The sequence below is a fragment of the Stomoxys calcitrans genome, chromosome 5, assembly GCF_963082655.1.
Source record: "Stomoxys calcitrans chromosome 5, idStoCalc2.1, whole genome shotgun sequence".
Classification (NCBI taxonomy): Eukaryota; Metazoa; Arthropoda; class Insecta; order Diptera; family Muscidae; genus Stomoxys; species Stomoxys calcitrans.
In genome coordinates this window covers 77983097-78007964 of record NC_081556.1, presented here as the reverse complement: position 1 = coordinate 78007964, position 24868 = coordinate 77983097, and the positions used below count along the sequence as shown (strand labels likewise).

The 24868-nt window shown below is 41.3% G+C and overlaps 1 protein-coding gene and 1 long non-coding RNA gene across 5 annotated transcripts in view; one reads left to right on the top strand and one right to left on the bottom strand.

The window, feature by feature from the left end:
* Positions 1-23195, bottom strand: part of LOC106096024 (longitudinals lacking protein, isoforms H/M/V) — a 284269-nt gene extending 261074 nt beyond the window's left edge. For 3 of the 4 annotated variants that reach the window (XM_013263531.2, XM_013263532.2, XM_013263533.2), the window contains exon 1: positions 16946-18638. The gene's annotated coding sequence lies outside the window, so the exon portion shown is untranslated. Of the gene's footprint in view, positions 1-16945; positions 18639-23062 lie in introns of those variants that run through there. The other variant, XM_059369239.1, reaches the window with a different exon arrangement.
* On the top strand, positions 21744-22653 carry LOC106096025 (uncharacterized). The gene is made up of 2 exons (XR_009398388.1): positions 21744-22060; positions 22123-22653. It is a non-coding gene; the product is annotated as an uncharacterized LOC106096025 (long non-coding RNA).
* Positions 23196-24868: the final 1673 nt, after the last annotated feature.

Genomic DNA, 24868 nt, shown 5'->3' with positions numbered 1-24868 from the left:
GTCGGGGTCACCAAATTGTAGGACTGCCACAATTTAAATTAAAAGAATATTCTCCGAACTTCGTGTTTCAATCTTAACAATTTCAAACAAAACTGGAAATTTTATTTCAATACATAAAAAGTATTTTCTACAATAAATCCAAAGGCTCCTTAGACTATATTATTTTAAAAACTAACAAAGTAAAATACAGTTCAAATATTGTGGAGATATAGTCACCACACCTGACACAAATTCGCAGAGACCATCCAAAGTATCATCTTGTGCATCTACATGATCTATAGCGTGAGGTTCAGCACTATAAGAGAGAACCTCTTGATCGTTATTCCATGGAAGCCGGTTGTACGTACCGGATTGACCCGCTGATGTTTTTCATCGGCAAGGACTGCCGCCTCGGTGTACAACACATTGCTACAACAAAAACAACCTCTAGTTCAAACGGCATATCAAGCGGGTATAAACAACAGTCATGCAGACACGGTAGCAGATGCAGTAAATAGCTACTGGGTAAATGTGATCCTTGGAGAACGGCCGCCTCCTATTGCACATGAAGAAATTGACCTACTCCGGCAAACCAGAGCATTTCTGGTTCAATTGCGATCCGACAGAATGCACCGCCTCAACTCCTACAGAGCAGGGATTGATGCCGACGTGCATGATATATGTTCCGATTGTGACCAGGGACCACACGTCACCTGTTTAACAAGGCAGCCATACCCACTCGACTTAGATCCAGATACCTCTGGACGCACCCAATCTTAGGCGCAGAGTTCCTGGATATGGATACTCAACAGAATCAAGCAGACGAAAGATAGAACACAACACACTGCTACAACAACAAAAAACAACAATTCCAGTTTAGTTTCCTCCCCAAGATCACTGCGAAATATTTGGCCTTGTCGGATATAGAAATCGTTTTGTTGAGCAAACGTAGCGCGTCAAACTGGCTCACCTTCGTCTTCCTCGTGAACAGGCAGATTTCGGTTTTCTTTGGGTTAACATTCAGACCCCTAGGTCTAGCCCAGTCGTGTTCCAAGACCTCAACCAAGTCTTAGAGTTTTTGGATGGGGATATTTAGCAGAATTTAGCAAACGAATTAATGGTGAAGTCTCATCATTGTTTATCAGTAATTTCTTTGATATTTAAAAATGTTAAAAACCTAAATTTTACACATTTAATGAAATCCATAATTTTGTTTTACCCGAAAAAGCGACGAAATATTAAATTTTTAAGTATTAATTTTTTTTTAATATTGGGTTGCCCAAAAAGTAATTGCGGATTTTTTAAAAGAAAGTAAATGTATTTTTTAATAAAACTTAGAATGAACTTTAATCAAATATACTTTTTTTACACTTTTTTTCTAAAGCAAGCTAAAAGTAACAGCTGATAACTGACAGAAGAAAGAATGCAATTACAGAGTCACAAGCCGTTGAAAAAATTTGTCAACGCCGACTATATGAAAAATCCGCAATTACTTTTTGGGCAACCCAACAACAACCAAGTAAACGATATTTTCAATGCCACGATATTTAGCTGATACACTTTCAAACCAAATGCACAAATGGATGCCATTTAAGACGCAATAGCGCAGTATTATCGTATGGTAATATGTTTTTCATTGCAAGAGTATGCTAGATCTGTTTTTATGTAGAGAGAAGAAGTAAAGCATCCTCCTACTACGTACTACGACAGTATGACACAAAACTATTGTCTTTTTGGCTATTGTACATTCATTCCCTTGTATGCCCAAGCTCAAAGGAGTTACATGAAGCAGAAAAAAAAACAAAACGAAAATACTAGCAAAATCACAATAAAGGTACTTCGAAAACGAATGGTACGACGATTTAAATAAAACTCTTCTATGCAAACTTTAGCCATTTTCATGGAAAGGCTTCATCGAAAACCATAACAATACTCGCATTGGCACACAATGCAACACATCACGCTACAAACTTTTTAGAGCTCGTTCAGAGTTTCGGTTTGACTGGCTTGTTTGCTGCCAACGTGAAAACGTATTCCAGTAAATATTATGGCCACAGTTATTTTTGTTAGTCTTCTTCCTCGCCTTTACTGGATCATTGTTTGGTATCCTTTTTTTCATTTAGCGCTCAAAACATTGAACGCACCACAACATTGTTTTCCTTGCTTTTTCTTGCCATCGGTTGCTTATGGTTGTACTGACTGCAGCTTTTTTCATATTTACGTTTTCACAACAGCGTCTTTTCAAGGTCTGCTCGTGGCGCACAAAAGGCTAAAATTGTGAAACAAGTTTAGTTGTTTCCATGTTTTTCTTTTTTTTTTCTTCTTTCTCGTATGCTTTGCCCTTGTGCCAGGCTAAAATGGTCCCCATAAGCCCCACATACATTGCTGTGAAGTTTCGCTGAAATTTTCGTGGCTAAAATGCTTTGTTACAATTGTTACACAAAGCGCAGACGAACTAGTTATGGGGTACGAATGTCGTTGTTAAGTGGGAGCGGGTCGTACATTTGCTGAGGAAATAATTTTAATTGCGCATTATTCAACAGGACCCAGGGAGCAAACTTTGGAAATGTTATCACAAAAAATAAATGGAAAAAAACAATTGTTTTATTGCAAATATTTGTTATAAATCTCTGAATGTTCATCAGGAAGTCGATTCCACATACGAACCATTCAAGTGAAATGCATAGTTCGGCCTGCCGGCCAACCATTTACAAACGGCTGCGAGTTTCTTGAAAGTCTTGTTGTTGTTGTAGCTGTGTGTTGTACACTGATGCCCATGGTGAAGCCCCCTTTGTGTTGGCTGTTTGGGATGGCGCCAACTCGGCGTGTGCTGCAGGAAAGCCAAGGTCCTGTGGGCTGGGGAAGTACGACCTTGAAATGTTGGTGGGATTCCTGACTTGCGACTGCATTTTCAGGTCGCTGGCAGGACGATGAAATCGGGACGTTGAGAATATCTGAAGGGTCTGTGGGGATGAGGAGAAGTAAGAGACGGTCTACTATACCAATGTTTCGCGATGGTGGGGGTGAGGCGTAGGGTTCTATATGAACTCCTTTCATTGAGCTCTCTTCAATCTTAGTACCCCGAGTAATTCTGGACTTTTGTAAGGGTCTGGAGTTATTGAAGGGGCGGCCCTCGAGTCAGTAGGACTTCTTTCGGTCTCTTTGCCGACTTTTCGCTTATCTTTCTTTATGTTTATACACTGTGGTACACGGATGTGCTAGCTGCCGAGAGGAAAATCCGAGACATCATTAACGCAGCAGCCGCTCGATTTATACCAGACGGTCGAATACCCCAAATACCCCGGCGTAGGCAGTGGTATTCGAAGACGAACGTGATGGGATTCGTTGTACTGACCCCACAAACCCCAGAATTAGCGAGCTGAATCTGGAAATAAACAGGGTATTTAACGAATATAGGCGGAATTTGTGGCTGGAACACTTGAAGCAATGTAACTTAAGCACCGGTTTAGGCATGATGTGGTCTACTGTTAAGTCACTCTCGAACCCCGGTAGACGGGATGACAGGACATCAGTCACTTTTGGCGACGTAACCGTGACTGATACGTAGAGATGCGCCAGGTTGCTCAACCGTCAGTTTATTGTGCATCCCAAAAGTGGCAGGGTAAGGAGGAGAGCCATTTGCCTTATCCATGGTCTCCGAGGCGATGTTACCGTGGGAGAAGTTACGAATGTAATTCTTGGTGCCAAATCACCCCGAAGTAATTTCTACATTGATGCTGAAGAATCTGGATTAACCTGGACTTGAGTAGCTTACTACTGTCCTCAACCTGCCTTTGAACACTCTTATAGTTCCCGGTGCCTGGAAAATGGGCAGAGTGATCACGCTACTGAAGCCTGGAAAGGACCCGAGTTTGGGGGAGTCGTACAAACCGATCTTCCTTCTCTCACCAGTAGCACAGACGCTTGAGGCATTACACCTCCCCAGCCTCGTAAGAGAATTTCCATTCGCTGAGGATCAACATGGATTTCAAAAACTGTGCTATTCAGTCTATGCTTTGCATCCCATCACCGCACACATTTGCCGTGGCTTCAATCAGTGCAGGTCATGTGATAGGACGGTCCTCGTGGCACTGGACCTATCGAAGGCATTCGACATGGTCAGCCATGCCAAACTATTTGAAGACAACGCCAACACGTCCCTCCAGCCAACCCTGAAACACTGGGTCGCGAATTATCTGTGTGGTTGCCAGTCATTTGTGGAATTTAGAAATAAGAAGTCGAAGCACCGTAGAGTGAAACAGGGATATCTGATATCTCCGGCACTGTTTAAGCTCAACCTATCCTCCATTCCGCCGCCTCCAGACGGCATAGAGATCTATCATATGCGGACGATTGTACGATCATGGCATCAGCCCCCTACCCATTGTTGACATCTGACATCTAATTGATTGATAAAAATATTTTTCCAGTGGATAAGAAACTAGCCACAATCCGCATCTGGGTTGATCAAACCAAAGATATATACATACCACTCAGTGGTATGTAAGTTTGCCCCTGTTCCATAATGGAATATTCATGAGCAATTTGCATTTTTTGACACTGCATGGAAATTATAATTCGAAAAGCTGCAACAATTGGCAACGGCATACTCCACGCGACTGACCCACCTGCTTTCAGAAAGCACCATTGGTCCCGAAGGTATAACGGCGCAATGGCAAACTATTACCCACTCCCGACACAGGATAGCTGTGAGCACCACACAGGCTGGTGCATTGAGCTCCTATCTGTGTGGTGTTCATTGCTGTCACGAGAAGCTTAGTTGCGAGCTACCGGGCGTGTCCACAAGTTGCGGATAATGGAATATCTCCATGCGGAGTAGCTGCAACGGCAGTCGCGGACAAACAGCGGTATCGAGCGGAGAATCTCAGTGAGAGGTCGGGCGGAACCGGCTCTTGCACAAATACTGAGTGCCTATGATGCACGATATGACAAGGAGAGTTAATTGGCGCCTTTAAATAACCAATGACCACCATGTTCCCACGGCGATCGGTCTTTTGGACCGGAACAAACTCGCTTACCTTCAGGAGCTTGACGAGGATTGCCACCTCCACATGGCTACAACAACAAGCGGTTACACCTCACCGACACCGACCGATGATCGAGGCGGTTCTGGCAAACTGAACAGAACCTGGGTACGAGATTCTTACCAATGCAGGCACGGACCAGAAGCGTGCGGAGAGGGCACTCCGGGATTTGTCTCTCCCATGACGAAAAAGGCCGAATACGTACACTGAGGCGACAGCCTTTGGCCATGAAGGATTCCATCGGGTTAATCCGGTGCGTGCAACTGACTACCATGGGATTGTTGTCTTGTTATATGGTTCCGAGGCATGGGAACTTGTAAAAGCCGACGAGGCAGTGCTGTGAGTAAAATTTATGGGCCAGTTTGCATTGATAGAGAGTGACGACGTTAGCATAGTTTAACGTATCAAAATTCAACGGTCGCGTAGGCTAGGACATGTTATCAGAATGAATAAAGAAGCTCCGGCGACAAAGTCTTTTGTAGGCGATCACGATGGTACACGCAAACCGGGACGGCCAAGAGCCCGATGGAAAGATCAAGTGATGAGAGACACCTCAAAACTTGGTGTCAGAGATGATAGAACGAGCACAGAAGATCGAAGCGCTTGGAACGTATTCTACGTTCGGCCAATGTAAAGTTAAGGACGAACACAATGGACCATAGGTTACCGAGTGAAGCGGTTGGCACTGCCGTTGCCAGGCGGGGGACCTTTAAGCTAAGCCACATTACTCGCATCCGGCTCGGAATAACTGATAGCACAACACAGGTGGAATTTTGAGCTCCAATTTTTTGGTGTTCACCGTTATCATGGGACTCTTAATAGATAGCTCCATAACAATGCTGTCGCGTAGTTTCTGTCTGTGTGAGACCGGGCACCGGATTTGCCCTAATTTACATTCTCGATATGACAATATGAAAGACTATTTGGCTAAAATGCGCTTTCAGTACCTCCGATTCGGATCAAATTTGGTATGTAAACATGGTTTGACTCCAGGCGTCTGGAGTTGTTGTTGAGGAAGTAAAATTAATTCTTGTCTTATAGGCGTTGCTGATTGGATGATTTACAATAACCTAGCTATTAATGCCAGTAAAACAGTATCTATCTTATTTCGCCTCAGGAATAGAATGATTGACTATCCCTAAATAAGGATGTGTGGCGAGGATGTATGCTTTGTTTAGTCTACTAGTTGTTTGGGTATATTACTACTATACTCAATTTCCCATGTACATTCCATTTTAGGAACGGGAGATACTTTATACTTTGCCAATGAATATTCCATTTTAATGGCTGCCATGCCATTTTTTCACAAGGCAGTCGGTTGTACGTACCGGATTGACCCGATGAAGTCCTTGTTGTTGTTGTTGTTGTTGTTGTAGCAGTTTATTGTGTACTATCTTTCGTCTGCTTGATTCTGTTGAGTGTCAAGACCCAGGAACTCCGCGACTAAGATGGGGTGCGTCCACAGGGATCTGGGTCTGAGTCGAGTGGGTCTGGTCGGGCAGTTAAACAGGTGACGTGTATCGTGCGGTCCCTGGTTACAATCGGGACATACATCTTGCACGTCGGCATCAATCCTAGCTCTGTGGGAATTGAGGCGGCTGCATCTGCCGGAACGTAATTGAGCCAGAACCACTCTGGTTTGCCGGGGGAGGTCGATTTCTTCGGGTGCAATGGGTGGCGGTCGTTCTCCAAAAACTACATTCACCCGGTAGCCAATTAACGCGTCTGCTACCGTGTCTGCATGAATGTTGTTCAGACCCGCTTGATATGCCGCTTGATCTAGAGGTTCTCTCTTGTAGCGCTGAACCTCACGCTCTAGATCGTGTAGATCTACCTTAAGGCTTCTGGGCGGTGGGTATCTATCCACAAGATGATGATTTGGATGATTTCTGCGATAACAGCCCAAAAGGTATTGCTTAGACAGCATGTAGTTATGTCTTCGCACGGGTAGGATCTTTGTCTCCTGATGGAGGTGGTCCACATGAGAACTGAGGAGACAGCCCGTCGCAGTTCGGAGGGCGGCATTCTGACAGATCTGAATATTATTCCACTGCGTGTCAGTTGACGTGACCACACTGGCGCTGCATAACTTGACACAGACCGGCCAATTGCTTTGTACGTGGTCAACAAGGTTTCTTTGTCTGCACCCCAAGTGCTGCCAGCGAGTGACTTGAGGACCTTGTTTCTACTTTTGACTTTATTGCAGATTGCTGTGGCATGTGGGGAGAAAGTGTAGGAGCTGTCAAATGTGACGCCAAGTATTTTGGGACACTTGATGGTCGGAATCATTTCTCCATCGACCATCACAGTCAGCTCAGTATTCACCTCACGCTTATTTGTAGTGAACAGTGTGGCTGAAGATTTGGTGGCGGATATCTTCAGATTTCTTGCAGCGAAATATGAGGCAAGCTAGTTGAGGTAGACGTTCAACCTATCGCAGATGTCATCAATGGGTGGGGGGCCTGATGCCATGATCGTACAATCGTCCGCATATGATACGATCTCTATGCCGTCTGGAGGGGGTGGGATGGAGGATAGGTAGAGGTTAAACAGAGCCGGAGATATCACCCCACCTTCGGGAACTCCCTGTTTCACTCTACGGTGTTTCGACTTCTTATCCCTAAATTCCACAAATGACTGGCGGCCACACAGATAATTCGGGACCCAACGTTTCAGGCCTGGCTGGAGGGACGTGTTGGCGATGTCCTCAAATAATTTGGCATGGCTGACCGTGTCGAATGCCTTCGATAGGTCCAGTGCCACGAGGACCGTCCTATCACATGGCCTGGGTTGATTGAAGCCACGCAAATGTGTGTGGTGATGGCATGCAAAGCTGTTGTTGTGCTGTGCAGTCTCCGAAATCCGTGTTGATGCTCGGCGAATGGAAATTCACCTACGAGGCTCGGGAGGAGTAATGCCTCAAGCGTCTTTGCCACTGGTGAGAGAGGGGAGATCGGTCTGTACGACTCCCCCAAACTCGGGTCTTTACCAGGCTTCAGTAGCGGGATCACTGTGCCCATTTTCCAGACATCGGGAACTATAAGAGTGTTCAATGACAGGTTAAGGACAGTGGTAAGGTACTCAACTCCAGGTAAATCCAGATTCTTTAGCATCAATGTAGAGATTCCGTCGGGGCCCAACGCCTTGCAAGATTTGGCGCCACGGATGACATTCGTAACTTCGCCCACGGTAAATTGTGATGGCTGTTCATCGGCTCGGAGACCACGAATACGGCGAATGGCTCTCCTCCTTGCCCTGTCTCTCTCGGGATCCACAATAAATTGACGGTTGAACAACCTGGCGCATCTCTTCGGATCAGTCACGGTTATCTCGCCAAAAGTGACTGAGGTCCTGTCGTCCCGTCTACCGGGGTTCGAGAGAGACTTAACAGTGGCCCACAGTTTGCCTGCACCGGTGCCTAAGTTACACTGCTCCAAGTGTTCCAGCCACAAATTCCGCTTATGTTCGTTGACTACCCTGTTTATTTCCAGATTCAGCTCGCTGATTCTGGGGTTAGCGGGGTCCATAGCACGAATCCCATCACGCTCGTCTGCGAGTACCACAGCTTGCGCCGGGAAATTGGGTCGCACTTGCGGTATTCGACCGGCTGGAATAAAGCGAGCGGCTGCTGCGTTGATGATGTCTCGGAATTTCCTCTCGGCCACAAGCACATCAGAGGGGGGTGGCAGTTCATTGAAGCGGCGATTGGTATACTCTCTGAAGCCAGTCCAATTGGCTTTCTTGTAATTGATGAACGTCCGGCGCCCAGAGGTTATGAAGTCGGGTGGTCGGTCGATGGTGAGGATTATGGGGAGGTGGTCTGACCCCAAAGAGATGACGGCTTGCCAGGATACGTCACTCAGGAGATCAGGGGAAGCGATTGAGATGTCTGGCGAGCTGCTGCACCTCCTCGTAATCCTAGTGGGGGCATCCTCATTCACCGTGCAAAACGTGGAGCTATCTATCTGCTCTGCCAAAGCTATGTCCCGCTGGTCGTTACCTAGGGGAGAATGCCATGACGAGTGATGTGCATTAAAATCCCCCAGAACCAGACGACTATGGCCAGATAGCAACCCACTTATGTCGGGGCTGTAGGCCTGGCCGGCGGGACAGAGCTACCAACCGGCGGTATATACACGTTGTATATCTCTGTCTCGGCAGTACCAGACCTGACTGCTACCCCCATACATTCCATGTATGGGTCACTAGCGTCAAGCGCAGGCGAGATAGGTCTATACTGCACGGAATGGTGTATAACGAAGGCCAATCCCCCACCTCCATTCCTTGAGCGATCCTTACGTGGCACATTGTAGCCGTGACAACTGTGCAAGCTGCAGGTGTTAGTCAGCTTTGTTTCCTGGATCGCTGCGACCGATATGCTCTTCCGACTCATAAAATCTACAATCTCATCAATCTTGCCTCGCAGTCCATTGCAGTTTAACTGGAAGAACGATACACTTCCCGGCACTGGCCTGGCAATAGTAGGGCTAGGGTGCTGTCGTTGCATAAATTGCCGTACGGGAGAGGTCGGCGGGGTCACATAGTCCGACGACGAGGACGCCGAAGGCGATGACGGCGACGCTTGTGACCCACTGCTGGCTATGTTCGCACAGCACCTAGCGACATAGCCAGTATGACTATACTCCCGTAGCGAAGTTAGGCCAGAGCAAGAACGGAAATGTACCCACTCCAAGCACCGGTTACACCTCACCGACACTGACCGATGATGAAGGCGGTTCTGGCAAACGGAACAGAACCAGGGTCCGGGGTTCTTTTCAATCCCGGCACGGACCAAAAGCATACGGAGAAGGCACTCCGGGATGTGCCTCTCCTATGACGAAAAAAGACGAACACGTACACTGAGGCGGCAGCCCTTGCCGATGAAGATTCCATCGGGTCAATCCGGTGCGTACAACCGGCTGCCATTGGATGAAGTCCTTAATCGGCAAGGGGTGCCACTTCAGTGTACAGCACACTGCTACAACAACAACCATTTTTTCAAATGGCGTAGTTCCCCACAAATGTGGCCAGCATTATATAAAATAATCGTACCTTTCTGACACAAATTTAATAAATTCCTGCTTAAAGCCAAGAACGTGTAATTAAGTTCTATATAAAAAGTGATTATTTGAGCGGGAAAACATTTCAAATTTCTGTATTCAATATATTTCATTCGAAATGATCATTGCCTGACTACTAATGAAAAGTGAAATTTACATTTGTCCATTAATCGAAAAGGGATAACATATCTGTTTGTACCTATATGCATATCCAGATTTATAATACATGGGTATGTGTGTATGTATGAACAAAACACATTGGCCAAATACTTAAACATTTCTCTTTCAAACAATAAGCATGCTGTCATTGACAATAGGCAAGTGGAACAGAAAAAGTGGGCTGTAGAATCTGTCAGTGGTTGATGCAAGCAAGAGGAAAGAAAAACAATGCTTTGGCAAGGAAAAAACACAAAAGAAATGCAAAAGTTAAAAATGTACATGCTAGCTCCCATACACATTCTTACAACTCACCACCATGCCACTCTATTAGCGAAACATTGTAATCAAAACAAAAACGACGCTATACGACACAATATAGGGGGCTCTTACGAGCTTTGGTATGAGTTATAGTCCATGTTTTTCAAAAATTAAAAAAAAATTGAGTTAAAGTTTATATGGACTAAATCTTTGGAAGCATTAGTGACTTGTAGTTTTTTATCCTCTCTTTCTCACGAAAGAAACAAAGCAGAACAATTAACGCAGTTTATGCGCCTAGCTTAATTACATGATATTTCGATTTGGTTCGAAGGGTTCTAAAAGTGAAATGCAGCAACGATTTGTATGGTCTTTGTAATATATCTTTGAGACGTCTCCGCATATACATCGACAAGACAGGACAATTCATGCAGGGGACAAGTTAGGATTCTTCACGCCCCCTCACGGAGTAGAAGCATAATTTCTGATTAGAACACACACACACGGTACACACAGGACAATTCCTGCAGGTCATTGTGGACAAATACTCCTTCGTAGAAAACCGGAATCTACGTTGGTGGCAACACTGAAGTAACCATTTTAACCCAAAACATATTAGCGTAGCAACGGAAAATTATAAAAAAACAGTATATTGTATTAAACATAATAACTTAAACAAAACAGAAGAGGACAACGATAATGCCCATAGTAAATTCAAACAAAAAATGTTCCATGAAGAGAGATACACAAATGTTGCCAGCGATGACGATTATTATCATCATCAAAACATGTACGAAGAAGGCTAATAACAGCAAAAACAATTGCTACTGCCAAAAAGAATAACAAAAACAAAGCAGCAACTCAAAAAGAAACTATGAAAAACAAACAAGTGAGGAGAAATTGCTGAAGGAGACAAGGGATTAGTGTATGAAAAACGTAATATTGAGGCGTTTATTTGTTTGAACGTTGTGTTTTGAAAATCTCTTGGACAACCGGCTAAATAATCAACGCAAAAAAACACAACCCGACTCATAACTCCCGCTCTTACTTTTCGCAGCCATAAAAAATCATTGAATTCAGTCATTCATTTTACTGGGGCTTTCAAAGTAAGCAGTAGTGGTATAACGTCTTGTTTTTCAAACATACAATCACTTTGGCAACCACTCAATATTTTTGTTTTTGTCTATGAAAAAAAACAGGTAAACCATGTGGTAAAATGCTTTTGCACATTGCCAATAACTAAACTAATGGTTTAAATAAATCGCTTAACACTTTTGCGATGAGGCAAAAGGGGGTATCCCAAGAAAGGCGAGAAAAATCCTAGTTGGTGTCAGGCAATAACCGATGATACTGCTAAATTCAATAAGAAAACCAGAATGTAAAAAGCTATAGACCCAGACAGAGAGAAGAAACTGACGGAAACCCTCAACTTGTTATTGTTGAAGCCACATTTTCATGTGGAGGTGGCAATCCTTGTCAAGCTCCTGTAGGTGAGCAAGCTCGTTCCGGTCCAAAGGACCGATCGCCGCCGGAACAGGTTGGCCATTGGTTATTTAAAGGCGCCAATAACTCGACTTGTCATATTGGGCACCATAGACACAAGTATTTACGCAAGAGCCGTTGCCGCCCGACCTCTCACCGAGACTCTCCGCTCGATACCGCTGCAGCTACACCGTATGGAGCATTCCACTATTCGCAACTTGTGGACGCGGTAGCTCGCAGCTAAACTTCTCGTGATAGGAATGACCACACACAGATCGAACCTCAATGTTCCAGTATGTGTGGTGCTCACAGCTATCCCGTGCCGGGGTGTCTGGTGGTCAATTTTGTTGCTGTAATTGTGTTTTGTGTTCTACCTTTCGTCTGCTTGATTCTATTCTATTCCAGATCCAGGAACACTCCACCTAAGATGGTGTGCATCCAGAGGGATCTGGGTCTGAGTCGAGTGGGTCTGTGGATGCGCCTGGTAGCTCCCAGCCAAACTTCTCGTGATAACAAAGAACACCACACAGATTGAAGTTCAAAGTTCAGCCTGTGTAGAAGGTCATAGTTATCCCGTACCGTGTCTGCATGAATGTCGTCTAGACCCGCTTGATATGCCGCTTGGTCTGGAGGTTCTCGCTTGTAGCGCCGAACCTCACGCTTTAGGTTTCTGGGCGGTGGATACCTATCGACAAAATGATGATTTGGAGGGTCTCGGCGAAAGCAGCCCTTCAGGTATTGCTTAGACAGCATGTAGACATAACTTCTCACGTGTAGGATATTTTTCTCCTGATGGAGGTGGTCCTCATGAGAACTGAGGAGACAGCCCGTCTTATTTCGAAGAGCGGCATTTTTACAGTTCTGAATATTATTTCCCTGAGTGTTAAAGAGATGACAAGACCATACTGGCGCTGCATAACTTACCACAGACCGGGCAATTTTTTGTACGTGGTCAACAAGGTTTATTTGTCAGCACCGCCAAGGGCTGCCGGCAAGTGACAGTAGCCCACTTATGTCAGGCTTGTAAGCTTGACCATTAACTGGGCCGCAACTACCAACTGGCGGTATGCACTCTTTGTACAGCTCTATCTCGGCAGTACCGGACCTGACTTCTATCGCCATACACTCCATTGTGGTATCACTAGCGCCAGGCGCAGGCGAGATGAGTCTTTACTGCACGGAATGGTGTATTACGAAGGCCAATCCCCCACCTCCAATTCTTAAACGATCCTTACGTAGCAAATTGTATCCGTGACAACTGTACCGGCTGCAGCTTTGTCTCTTGGATCGCTGCAACCAATATGTTCTTCCGACTCATAAAATCTACTATATCGTCGATCTTGCTTCGCATACCATTGAAATTCGGAAATGCACCCACTCCATGCACCGGTTACACCTCACCAATACCAACCGAGGATGGAGGCGGTTCTGGCACATCGAAAAGAACCAGGTTCGGGGTTCTTTTCAATCCCAGAAACTTACAGAGAAGGCATACCAGGATGAGCCCCTCCCCTGACGAAAAACACGTACACTGAGGTGGCAGCAGGACTCCATCAAGTCAGATATTCCAATCTCGACATAGAGGAGAATTATATATGGAATTTAGAAATGTTTAAGTCCTCCCACCGACTGACTGTTCAATCTTCATGAGTGGCTATAGCATCGTATAGAGAGATAAAGCAGATATAGACTAATAAATAATTATCTCCAGGACTTGGGTGATGTCTTGAGCCACTATGTTCTTAGAACCAAAAACCACTGTGGAGTTACCTCTAAACATAGGGACTTTCCTTTTCAGTCCACCAAGCATCGGCAGAACAAAATGTTCACCAAAATCGCGCAAAATGTAGCATTCCTTGCGGAAAGTTCGGTGAAGCCGAATCGTACATATATGTGCTCCACTATGTATTACAAGTTTCCCTCCTTTCTCTCTCCATGGCATAAACAAATATTTACTGGAAGTTGTTCGTGTAATTTTTTGCCCCCAAAAGAAAGCGAGAGAGCCCGTGAGAGCGAGCAAAAATTTTAGTTTGGTAATTGACAGCTTGCAAATATCTGCTGGAGGTTTCTTTCCCAGTAGCTTTTTGCAGCATCGATCAGAGATCGAAGATTCACTATTATAGTACTTTTTGGACCCATGGAGTACGCAGTACTCCCCGACCGATTTAGTATGCAGTACCCCCGCCACCGATTTAATATTTTTTCAAGCTCACCGAATGGCATTGTCAATGCCATGGCATTGAGTAAAAACGTGTTAAGTTCGGCCGTGTCGAACTTTGGATACCCACCACCATGGATAAATGAACCATCCTCTTTCATAAAAACTGCTTTACTATTAGGTTGCCCAAAAAGTGGATTTTTTAAAAGAAAGTAAATGCATTTTTAATAAAAATTAGAATGAACTTTAATCATATATACTTTTTTTACACTTTTTTTCTAAAGCAAGCTAAAAGTAACAGCTGATAACTGACAGAAGAAAGAATGCAATTACAGAGTCACAAGCTGTGAAAAAATTTGTCAAAGACGACTATATGAAAAATCCGCAATTACTTTTTGGGCAACCCAATATATCCGTATTAATATGCAAATGGGGGCTGATCTAGTCATATGCCATTCAGGTCCCGAGAACTCTTATACAGTTTCAGCAAAATCGGGCAAAAAACGCTTTTTATGGCATTAATACCCTAAATTGGATGATCGGTCCATATCGCAACTATATCTAAACATTGTCCGATCTTTACCTTATTTAGATGCGATGACGGAAGGCTTAAAATAACTCACTGCTTCAATTTTCAGCGAAATCGAATTACAAATGCAGCTTTTATGGACTCAAGACCCCCAATCGGCAGATCGGTCTATATGGCAGCTAGACCAGAATATAGACCGATCTGAACCATATTTATGTGAGATGACGGAAGGCTTAAAATATCTCATTGTTTCAATTTTCAGCGAAAACGGGTTATAAATGAAGCTTTTATGGCCTCAAGACCCGGCAGATCGCTCTATATGGCAGCTATATCTGTATTTAAACCGATCTAAAACATATTTGAGTCGAATATCGAGAGCCTTTAATCAACTTACTCTTTCACTATTTCAGCGAAATCGCATAATAATTTCACCTTTTGTGGGGTTAAGATCCTAAATCGGTCTATATGACAGCTATCTCTAAATATGGTCCGATCGGAACCAAATTTTAGTCGGACGTGGGTAGGCTTAAAACAAATCGCTTATTCAAATTTTAGCGAAAAAGTACAATATATGCGGCATTATGGGCTTAATACCTTCAATTGGCATATTGAACTATGTGGTAGCTATGTTCAAATATTGTCCGATCTGGACCATATATAGGTACAAAGATGGAAGGCTTAAAACAACTCACCATTTCAAGTTTTAGCGAAATCGGGTTATAAATGCAGCTTTAATCGATAGATCGCTCTATATGGCAGCTATATCTGTATAAAAGGCATGCGCAAGACCATTTATTTCTGCTTTCAAGACACACTAACAATCTTTCAAGAACTGAACTCTGTTTAAAAATACAATATTGTATGGGACAACTGAGAACTGAGTAAAACTGATAAACAAGACACCAAGTAACGGGATGAGTGAATGCATTAAATGAGCCCTTCAGCAGAAAGAAAGATTGATTCGGATTTCAATGACTGCACGTTGTACAATGCATGTATACGAGTACACTTCGGCTACAAATAACGTACTATTTATCTTGTCGTCTGTTTTCGTAGTAAAAAATTCGAACGGAGGCGACGTGATTTATTTGGAAAAAGCATGGGTGAATACAAACACACACACACACACACACAGTGTGATCAGACGCTTTCATATACAGCGAGTAATTTCTCATAACTCACTGTATCGGCGATGAATTCTAGATAAAAACACTCCCAAGTACTAAATGGTGGTTGATTTTCAAGATTATCTACTCAACAACTACTTGTTTGTTTTACTCTATCTTCAGTGTCTCGCTCTTCAGTAGTCTTGAAATACAACATCATGAAGGTTCAGTGTTCACGAGTTCAGCAAAAAATGTCTTCCGATATGGGCCATATTCAGTTTGAATTTCGTGCACCCTAGTAAAACTTCCTGTTTAAAATTTCAGGGATATCGGCTTTTATGGACTTAAAAACCTAAGTCGTCAAATCGGTCTATATGGTAGCTATATCTAAATGTAGTCCGAATTGACCCATTCAAGACTAAACCTGCGTATAGAAGAAATACGAGTTTGTGCAAAATGTCAACTCAATATCTAAAATTTTAAAGACTGTAGAGGGATTACAACTGACAGATAAACGGATGGACAGACACGCGCACATCGTTAAATTGATCTGATATTTCGACGATCTGGTATTTCCGACACTGTAGGCTCGAAAATGGATATTTCGATGTGTTGCAAACGGAATGACTAAATGAAAATACCCCCTTCCCTATGGTGGTGGGTATAAATACTTAGTGAACCGCCGCGTAAATCGTTGATTTTTTCAAAATATCAGCCTATTACAACGCTTGGGTTCGAACCATGGGGAGAACAAAAACCTTTGCAGCGGTGGACATACCAGCTGACTGCATTTTTTTTTTTATTTCAGCCATATACAACTTCTTTTCGCAGTTGTGTCAGGCTTTTCGATTTTATGGGCCTTTTTAAAGATTACAAAATCGTAGCTCAACTTCTTGTCATATTGGAGTTCCACCACAATAAGAGAGAGTGTTAGATAGTGATTTTATGCAAAATTTGAACACGATTAAAGGCCATCTCATAATGGTAGATATTAATGATTCCCACAACAAAGTAATAAATATTAAATGCAGACAGTATAGTATTTTAGGAAAATGCCTTCAACTTTACCTACTCCTATGCGTATTTATACATTTTTTGTGGTGTAGGGGGAAATGTTTTTGTATTTAGCCTCTATGCATTTACGTACTCTGCCATTCTTTGGCCTGGCTTACCTCTTTTTCCTATAAAATCCAATTGTATGTAAAACCGCTTACTTTTTGAGATGTGGAACAACCGAACCAAGTTGAATGCACTTCACATCCAAACTTAGTGTAAATGTTTTTATTAAATTGGTTTTGTTGCTATTCCTGTTGTATCTGCGTTGGCAAGTTGATTTTCTGACAAGTTAAGCATAATTTTACAATTTGTCCTACTGCAAAGCGCTGAAAAACGGCAGAATTAAATAATTCCATTTAATGGTGCTTTTGTAGGGGGATAGATTAAGTGTTGCTTCTCGTTGTTTTCAGTGTTTGTTCCACAATGGTTTCCCTATTTGTTTGTGGGAAAATAATAAAAACAAACACACTAATTGATGCGTAGCGTAGCAGTGAGTCTCTATCGCCAGTGCCCCACTGTACCTTTGACAATAATTTCTAATTGAAGTTTTGGCGAGGTGGGTATTTCATCGCAGAGGTGATTGATATGGGATGCGCGCAATGTATGTTTGGCGTTAAGCGTTTATGTGTCGTTTGGATGGGGCCCGTTGGGGGGCTGTGCCGTGGTATTCGTGTTTTTTATTTAGCTCGATTTTCACACACGAACAAAAAAAATTGTTGCTGCTCTCAACGACGCTGGGATTGGCGGTCAATTTGACGTCACAATATATATGTGATGATATCCTCTAAGCACTAAAAATTTTTTTTTCAGTTTTTTTTATTTACTAGCTTTTTGCAAGATTGAATTCTGATAATTATTTAAAAATTTTCACTTGGTTTTAGCAGCAAATTTCGCACAGCGAATATGATGCTCTGTGTTGTTTTATAAAACTTATATTTTGCGTGAAACTCCCACTATAACTAAAATTCAACTTCACACTTTATTACATTTTTCAATTAAATTTTGTATTGTATTTTGTTTTGATCGGAGATTTTTTGTTTTAATTAATATTTTCTTCTTTTTCGTGGGGTTTTTGTGCTTTGTGGTTTCTCTTCTTGCACACACGTACACACACACACAGACTCTGTATTATTTCACTATCTTCGCTGAAAGAATTTTGCACTATTTTTTATGGGCAACTTTTTTCTTTTTTGTTTTTATTCTCCACAATTTATGATTTTTTGGTTTTCGTTTTTGCGTTCAGATTTGGATATGTATTCCACTCCAAGGTCTTTGCCGTTTTTTTTTTCTTTTGTATTTCTCCCACAATTTTTAGTACCTTCTTATTTTTTGCCACAATTATGCTGGGTATTCCTCACTTTGGTTGGTTGCTTTTTTTGTTTGCTGTTGGACACTCTGTATAACTCTATTTTAATTTGCAAAGTTAAACATATTTCTTTATTGCCTTTCACAGTTATTCATTTTCTGAATATTTTTAATTTTTATTTGCATTTTCTGTGTGTCTAATTCCTAATTCCACATAAGAGACACAGCAGCAGACATGAAGGAATTTCACTGGCAAAGAGTAATAGAGTAATAAATGACACTATTGTGTGTGTACCCCGAGATATTGAGGCAAGCTGTCATCTGGTATGACATTTTCGATGTTTTCAGCGCGTTGAGTGCAACTCTGAGGCTGCAAAGGAGCAATTTTTTCCAAAACTATAATACGATAATAGCTCAAATGGTAGTAGTACTTCCAAAAATTAGGAAAATGATTTTTTCGCTTTTCCTTCGTCTTCTTTCGTTGTTCTTCGTCGTTTGTCGGTTATCGCCATTTTCGTTTGCTGTCGTCTTTTTCTGTTTCTACGTGCATTCTACAGTGACCTCTTTCTGACGCATGATTAAATGAATGGGAGTGTTGCCACATAGCGAAAAACTATGAAATCATTAATGTTTGTGGGCAGTTCACACTCGAGGATTATTTTTACAATTTAACACCGGTATTCACAAAACTTAATATAGCTCAAAACCATGTTTACGCTTGGAGCAAATCTTAGCTTAGTTTTGCAACGAAATTTCCAATATAATTTCAGTGTAAGCAAATCTATTTATTTGAGGAGATTTGCAGCAAATCTCCTTCGAAATTCTAATGCAACACTGCGTTTGTATTGAACACCGGTTATTATCGGTATTTTCCAAAGCACTTTTTCTCAACATCTGACAATTTCTTAATGATATCATAACATTGTGATAAAATGTAATAAATTCGCTTTAAGCTTCTATAACACGATCAGACATGTCATGGCCTGTCATTTTCTGTATTCTTAAGACTTGTCTTATATACGTCATTTACGGATAGAAAGCGCTCTTATCGGTATGTATTCTCATATGTATTGTATTTTTTTTATATAGACATGTCTACATATGTATTCGATGAAACAAAATCTCGATTTAAAAGAAATATTCCAATATCCATTTGCCATGTTAAATTTTTTCGACATGTCTTTGCAGAAAGTGTGTATATATGAGCAGAAACCATGTAAGAAAGTAAATAACAGCAAAGAGAATGCAAACAAAAATCTAATAGCTTAATACCGTAAAACAAGACCCGCTGTTAACAGCTGTTCGCGTGAGACCTATATTTAAATCAGTCTTGGTCGATTGATAGTTTTCCGTAACCATATTAAAGCTGTTACTACACAATATGTTCTTGTCTTATGTTAACTGCCGCCCAGGATTGACGGTATTAAAATGACAGATTTTTGTTTGCATCCTCTTTGTTGTTATCTTCTTTCTCGCATATTCTCTGCGCATGTATACACACGCACACAAAAATTTCTTTGGGTGTGTTGGCAAAACGTCTATCATATGATTTGTGGTTGTTGTACAAATGAGACCACCTTTAATTGTTTCGCCATGTTTACTCACAACCTTATGATTTTGCCAGCTTTAGCCTAGTACTAACTTCATTCACACGAAAATTGCATAATTGTTGCCGAAATATGCCGCATTCTATTGGACGATGTAACACAAACAAAGTCGCACAACAAAAGCAACTATGATGAAACAGAGTTGCTTGGACTCATTTCGTGAGCAGTTAATTACCTTAGTAATAAATTGCAGCGAAATTTACATTGGCGCAGAAACAAGTCGTTGGTATTTTGCTGAAAGAACTCAGTACTTCTGCGGAATGTGTTCGCATTTTCTTCCCCACCTTTTTTATAGTGCGTTTTGATAGTTGTTCGGGCGAAAAGTCGAAGTCAGTACTAGGCTTTTCTCACAACTGTAACGCATTAAAATATGAGCTATTGTTACATTTTTAGATTATGCAATGGTACAAGAACTTAGAAGATAGGGTCATTTGCCCAACAACAACATTTTTCTGTGCAACTCTGGCGGATGGTTTACAACTCGTAATGTCAAATGCCGGCTGGGCAGCAGTATATCTGCCGAGGTTAGAAGAAGAAAAAAGTTTAATATTTTTTCTGGCCCAGAGAAGCCAAATTCAATGTTGAATGAAAGAAGTATACCAGCATTTCCTTCCATAAACGAGACACCACATCAAGAAATAGAAGCCGAATCAATTATGGAAACTATAAAATACCCATATGAAAATTGTGACGGTGAAAATAACAAATCTTCCAATCAGATGATTTATTATTGCCTCGTAAACAATCACAAAGAACTGTAAAACAAGCATGCGTTTTTCCTTTTTTTTCAATTTCTCAACTTTTTTAATTTGCAAAAACCAAACCTGGATAAAAATACAACCAATGCTCAGTATTTCATTTTCCAAGTATTTAGTTTTCATATAAACAACACACATATACATGAAAGCATGCACATCATTGTTTGACATTAAGAAATTTGTCAAATTAAAAAAATTGGAAAGTCTTCTAACCAAAGACGAAACGCGTCCCATAGTGGTTGGTGTGTGTTGCTATCTTTGGCTTTCCTTTTCCATTTGCATCTCCGATCATTGAGCTCGTCTCGAAAGAGAAACAGGCAAAAAAAAAACTTGAAAAAATTGTACTCAGCTGTTCGCATGACCATACTTCGTTGAATTACTAAAAGGTCTCATTTGTACAACAACATGGCGAAACAATTAAAGGTGGTCTCATTTGTACAACAATCACAAATCATATGGTGCAATCCGCCATCTTGTCCTCAAGCTGATCGAAGTTTGGCCAATACAAACAAAGAAACTTGTGTGTGTGCGTACATGAGCAGAGAATATGAAAGAAAGAAGATAAAAACAAAGAGAATGCAAAGAAAAATCTGACATCTTAATACCATCAAACCTAACCGGCTGTTAACAGCTTTTCGTGTGAGACCACCTTTATAAATTCGCCTAGGTACAACAACCTAAAACCATATGGTAAAATCGACATTTTGTCATTAAGACGATCGACGTTTTGCCAACAAACACAAACAAATTTGTGTGCGTTTGTTTATAGGTGTGCAGAAATAATACCCTAAAAAAGGGCCGGCTGTTTTCAGATGTTGGCGTGACACCACCAACAACTTTGACAAACATTTTAAATTAAATGAGAATACCAAAAGTGGCATGTCGTATGACAACTTCATATCGTCTAATATCGGTTTAAATGAATCCTGTCAGTAATACTTCTGCACAATGTGTTTCTTTGTTTGAGTTGAAAAAACGTCGATTAGGCAAATCAACTAGATGACAAGGTGGCGATTTCCAAATGACATAAACTTCTATCGTTTAGCCACGATTTTTATTCTAAAAATAAGTTCAATCTAGGGAGCAAAACAAAAAAAAGTCCGCTACCTCTTATAAGTGTATCCTGATGGTCACCACCTATGAACCAAAATGCCAGCAATGAGCTCAATAGGGTTCATGTGGCAACTCTGTTATAAATATCATGCTATCTCTTTCCAATAAAATTTAATGAGAAAGGGAAACAGATAAAATACAATACGAAACCAAAATCTTCGTTGTTATGAAGAGGGGGTGAATGAAGACGAAAAAGATTTCGCTATTTTTGGACTTTTTTGTATGTGTTCTTGTTTTGTCGTGCATTGTTCTTTTCTGCACATCTCCTTCAATTCTGTCTTTTATTGTCATAGTCCCACACCCTTTCGTCACACGAGTTTTTGCATATTTCCCATTCATCCCATTGTTTAGTGTAAGGCGATAGGAGAACGAGCAAACGATGGCACGGATAGTCAAATATAAACAAAAATAACAACGGCAGTGTTTAAGTGCCTCCAATAACTTGGAAGTAAAAAAAAAGTACCATCCCATTGGTTGAAATTTAATACCAACGTTTGTAATCTGTATCAGATTTGAATGAATTGCTTTGACGCCAAAAAAATGAAAAACTTGTACATATGCGAGAGACACACCAAGTATTGGATTTTTTTGTTTTAATTTGACAAGCGTTTACCTCTTCAACGAGAATCTAGTATAAGCACGCAGATGATGATTTTGTCAAGCACAGCGCTCCCCACCATACCATCCGGCGACTTTGGCAATTGAATTGAACGAACGGACATGCAAGTTATTTTCGTTTAGGAAAACTTTTGACTTTTGTGTTTGTTTTTGCAATGGATCTAACACAACCAAGCACACATGGCACAACAAGTTATGCAAAACAGAAGAGCAAAACGATTGTGGAAAATATTTTTCTTTTATTTTATTTTTGATTGATACGTGATCCCGGGGTAATCTTTTGCATAATTGATCACAAATCCCAAATTACACCCACTTATATTGTAACGCCAATACAAAATGTCCCTTACCCTTATATGTCCCTTACTTATATTTATTTGTTGAGCGATTACGTTTGAAATCTTAAATCGGAGTGAAATTATACTCGGCAGATTGTTTTCATTTTCCATTTCTTATGTAAAAAATGGAATTTGTACTTTGCAAGACAGTAGAGTAAGACTCATAGGAACGCATACATTTTCATCTGATGTTAGGGACGGACGGAGCAGCAACAACCGGCGGCAACCAAGAAGGGGAGTAACAAAAAAATTTCACTTAACTAACTTTTCGTTTCACTGTTTTTTTTTGACTTGGCCCTCACTTTTTTGTGGTACGCAATTAGACGGCAAATGGCTTTCACACTATCAATTATGATGTATTTTCTTCCGTTCTTTTATTGTTATATCATTCATTTTAACAAGAACAATTTATTTGCAAATTGGGGTTTGCGCCCTTTGTGATTGCTTATTTCTTCTTTTTCTGTGCACACTGGTATATACACTTTCTTACCTACCTTAAAGGAAAAAAAAATTTGGCGAATTTTTATAAATGTGTGTGATGCCGCCGATCAAAAAGTTATCTTCACGCCGTCAACAATATGTTGACCTGGCTTCATTCTCTCCACGCTTTCTACGCGTATGGCTGTATGCACCACTTTCTACTGTAAACAAATTAATCGCGAGATTGAGTAAAAATAATGTTTCAAAATGCACGTATAAATACGTGAATTCTTTACGTGAATACTTTACGTTACGTATTCGTTTGTGTGTTACGAAATAAATAAATTTATCGATCGATTGTATTGTATTATTTATCGTCCATAACAACAACAAATTCAAAACAAAAATTTAAGGTGGAGTTACATACCTCGCGCAGCACTGATGCGTACTTAAGGTGCCATCACACGAGATGTTCTTGTCTTATGACATAATTACCAGGTAGAGTAAAATTTTTTCTCGCGGAGTGCACTATCTGTCAAAGAGTTTTGGTTGGGTGTGTGTATTATAGTTAAGAACCATGGCACACACAAACAACGAAAAATGGCGCGAACTCGACCATACTCAAAATCAGAGTTGCACTAATCATTGATTTTGACAGATAGTGCACTCAATATTTTGTTGTTGGGCAACTGCCTCTACCTGCTATGGAATATATCTTGAGACCAATGCTGTTTTGAGCAAACGACTCGTTTCCCCTTTATAATGCTCTGAAAGCGACTCGTTTTCTTTATCAAAATCAAGTCATTCAAAGCATGTGAGCCCAAATAAATGCCTAAATTGTGCTAAATAAATACAGTGCTGAATAATGTCTAATAATAAAAATTAAGTTTCTACCTAAAAAAATTGTAAAAAAACCAAAATTTTACTGACGTAGCAACAGAAAATAAATCTTCACAATTGGTTAGGTTAGGTTTAAGTGGCAGTCTGTCTTCAGACCCACTAAGACGTTTTTGTCCATTGTAACATCACAGCAACAGAAGAAGGAAGATGCCTTCTAGTTCCTACTGTTGAACCACCTAGATCGCTTTAAAAAGCCCAATAACTTGCGAATGTTCACATCTGTTTAATCAGACAGTTTCTTAAAGAAATGCGAATCTAAAGTGGAACTTCTTTTGACTGCTAGTGTGGGTCGCACATACAGAAGGTGTTCTATAGTCTCTTCTTCTTCGATGTCCTCACAGATTCTGCAAAAGTCGTAGGTAGTTCCTAGTCTTGCAAGTTCACCATATTTACAATTCCCTGGGATATCTCTGTGGCCCGGCACCCAAAGAGGTGAACTTTGAACTGTTCAACCATCTCGTTGAGAGATCTGCGAGTCCAGGGCAGTTTTTGTGTTCAGAAATACGTTCTCCAGGGATTTATGCCAATCGTCGTTATCACATAATCTTTTAGCCATTCCACCATTTCCTTAATTGGAAGGATCTCCGATTGATACACATTGCAGTGGTCGGGTAACCTTTTCGATATGACCAGTTCTAGATCTTTAGAGTACACCCCAAAGCCCATATGGTCCGTATAGAAGTCTATGTAACTTCCAGGGATATCGTAGTTCCAATCGGTTCTATAAGGAATAGTGGTACAGTACTTTTTTTTTATCAAAAAGCGGCTCAGGTAGGGTGTAATCCACACTGCCTGGAACATTGGATATTGTATCAACGATAACACAGTGTCCGTAGCCGTTACATGACCAATGAAAAAGCTCCCTTAACCCCACGGCGTGAGGGTTGCAATTTGGTAGCCACAATGTCCAGAGGCATAAGATGTAGCATTAAACTCAGTGCATAGATGGTGTCGTCTTTCGTGCGGCTGTGATGCACAAA